Raw genomic sequence first — 3,412 nt, forward strand, 5'->3', positions numbered from 1 at the left:
AACCACGTCTATAGATTGGATAAAGCTCTTTATGGGTTAAAGCAGGCTCCTCGTGCCTGGTATGATACCCTTTCTTTTTTTCTCATCTCCGAGAAATTCTCTCGTGGAAAGATTGACCAGACCTTATTTCTTAGGAAAGTTAAAGGTTGCATCATTCTCGTCCAAATTTATGTCGATGATATTATTTTTGGTTCCACTAATCCCTCTTTATGTTTTTGTTTCGCTGAACGCATGAAGAAAGAATATCATATGAGCATGATGGGAGAACTAACATTCTTTTTAGGTTTACAGATCAAATAAACTGATAAAGGTATCTTTATCAACCAAAGTAAGTATGTTCGAGACATGCTGAAGAAGTTTGATCTATCCAACAGTTCATCTATGAAGACTCCAATGGCTCCTCCACTCACTCTCAACAAGGATCCAAATGGAAAGCCTGTAAATGTTACTGTTTACAAAGGAATGATTGGCTCCCTGCTGTATCTCATAGCTAGCCGACCCGATATCATGTACTTCACTTGCTTATGTACAAGATATCAAGCTGAACCTAAGGAATCCCATCTGATCGCTATAAAATGCATATTCAGATATGTTAAGGGAACTCCTAATATGGGTCTTTGGTACCMTAAAGGTTCAGGTTTTGACCTTATTGGTTATTTGGATAGTGATTTTGCAGGTTGCAAAATTGATAGGAAAAGCACGATTGGAGGCTGTCAGCTTTTAGGTGGAAAGTTGGTGAGCTGGACAAGCAAAAAGCAAAATTCAGTGTCCACATCAACAACTAAAGCTGAATATATAGCCGTTGGTAGCTGTTGTGCCCAAATTCTTTGGATGAAAAATCAGCTGCTGGACTACGATCTTCAGTTTTCAAAGATTTCTATTTATTGTGATAGCACCAGTGCTATTGCTATTGCAAACAACCCTGTACTTCACTCCAAGACCAACCATATTGAGATCCGATATCATTTTATCAGAGATCATGTTATGAATGGTGATATTGAACTTCACTTCGTTCCAACTAAGTATCAACTCGCTGACCTTTTCACCAAGCCTCTTGATGAGACAAGATTTAGTATCTTGATCAGCGAATTGGGTATGTTGAACACTGAAGATTAATCTTCAGCTATTATACATCACTCAGTAAGTGAAATGATCAAGTGTTCTATCTCTAACACTGAACTTTTGAGTAAATATATCTATTCTCTCTCAGGTATGATTACTCTTCTTTTTTCTCAACTTAAAACCTTCACTGAAGCTTTCTCATCTTCAGTGATAAATGTTTTAAAAGGTGGTCTCAGTGATTCTCAACACTCACCACATCTCTAAGTATATCTTTATACTTTTCTTAAAATTCAAAACGATCACTGAATCTTTTCTTATATTAAAACGATTTTTTAAATGTCAGTTTCAGTAACTCTCTTATCACTGAATCTGATGCCCTAAAATCCTCACTGAATCTTTCTTTTCAGTGATAAAATATTTTAAATGGTCTTATCAGTATTTTCTTAGACACTGTATGACTCTTTGTTTTTTTTAAAAACTATTTGTTTTTAAAAGAAAATAGTTGATGAACCGTTTTTATGACGACATTCTCTATTTACTATGCGCGACGCTTTGAGACGCGCAAAATGTTCTGTCATTACGCTACCTCATTTAATGTCATCCAATCATGGATGAGAATGTGGTATATTTTTCATCATGACCACTTTCCCGAACCGTCGTCTTTTCTCTCTCTCATATTATTTCTCTCTCCTCCTATCTATAAATATGAGACTTCTTCTCCACTTTTCTCTTTATGCTTACAAAATTCTTAGACGAAACTCTGCAAGAATTCTCTCCAAAGCAAGAACTCTCTCAACTCTCCAAAAACTCTTTGACCTTTCTATTTAATCATCAAAGGTCAATATCTTCTTCTTCTTTCTTTTGCTGTAAGAAATGTTTAATCTGTTTAAGAACTTTGTTCTCTTAATACATTAAACTATAAAGATTATTTAATCATCTCCTTCTTGGTTATAATCTTATTTCTTCATACACATTCTACTTGAAAAACCCTAAATCTTCTTTGAGGATTTTTTTAAATGAAGTTTTTACTTGTTCAAAAACTTTTTCTATAATCTTAACCAAAAACTCTTGGTTTATTTCTAACAAACCTGTTTGCTTTACTTCTTATTGATACAAACAGATGGCTGCCAAGAACGTCAACTTCTCCATTGACGAGATCTCCATCAAGGCTAACAACCACATTGCCTTGTCGGAGATACCTTCCTCCAAGGCACATTACCAAGATGCGGCTGACTTTCTCAAACAGTCGTCCTTGGGCTACGCACTCAACCATCATGGTGAAAGAAATCCTTCAGTAGTTCTGGCTTACTGCTGAAGTTGTCGAAGTCAAAGTCGAAGTCAAGCCTGGACGCAAGGCTAAGCAGATCAACTTCACTTTCAATCGCATGTAAGTGAGTTTTGGTGTTTCCACACTCCGATCGGCTCTCCGTATTCCCAAGGGACCCTTCGACAGCGAACCCTCTATCGCCGAGATCATCGAGCTTCTCGACGCCATTGGCTTCCAGTGGCCAATGAAGAAGGACTCCGACGCCCCTCTGAAGTCCTTGACGAAGATTGAGAAGAACAGGATGTCATCTATCTGGCAATACCTGTTTTCTCATTTCATCCAGTGCATGGGTGGAAAATTTGGAGGTTAGGACCAGGCCTCTAGGATCGCCTTGATCATAGGCGTATCTGAGATACAGCGTCGCAATATAAATTATATTGCGGTCATTTTCGATGACCTGGTGCTCAAGCTGAACAAGCGCCAGMGAGAAAAGGTGGTGCCTTACACCAGGTTTCTTTCAATGGTGTTTACCAAGATCTTTAAAGATCTTTACCCCAAAGAAGGAAACCTTCAGGTTTTTCAAGCTTGGATCCAGGATTCTGGATCATAAGCTAAGGGACAGTGATGTGGCACTAACTTCTATTGTGTCCATCACTACCTCTTCTCCTCAGGTGGCTACGACAAGGGTAAACCCCCCCCCCCGGCGTCTAGCCAAGCCACCAAAACCCCTTCAAAACGACCCTCTCAACCAACTCTTGGTTCTCCTCAGAGAGCCAAGAAGTCCAAAAAGGGGACAACCACGTGTCTAGTTGGAGCCTCTCAAAAGGCTTCAGTTATTGAAACTAGCCTTATCCCCGAGGCATCTTCTGCTCACCCTCCCAGCTCTTCAGTGATCTCTCCCATGAATGTCGTATCAGTGGTACCTACCCTCACCGCCTCAGTGACCCAAATCACTGAAGTTGTGGATATCAGCGTCGCCACCGCTAAACACCCACGTCTCTTCTCGACCATTTTCTCTTCTTCTCCTTCCTTCGTCTTTACAGATGTCAATGATGTATCAGCGACTGTCCTTCTTAATACTGA

The sequence above is a fragment of the Cynara cardunculus genome (genome assembly GCF_001531365.2).
Source record: "Cynara cardunculus var. scolymus isolate 2C chromosome LG 16, CcrdV1, whole genome shotgun sequence".
NCBI classification, from domain to species: domain Eukaryota; kingdom Viridiplantae; phylum Streptophyta; class Magnoliopsida; order Asterales; family Asteraceae; genus Cynara; species Cynara cardunculus.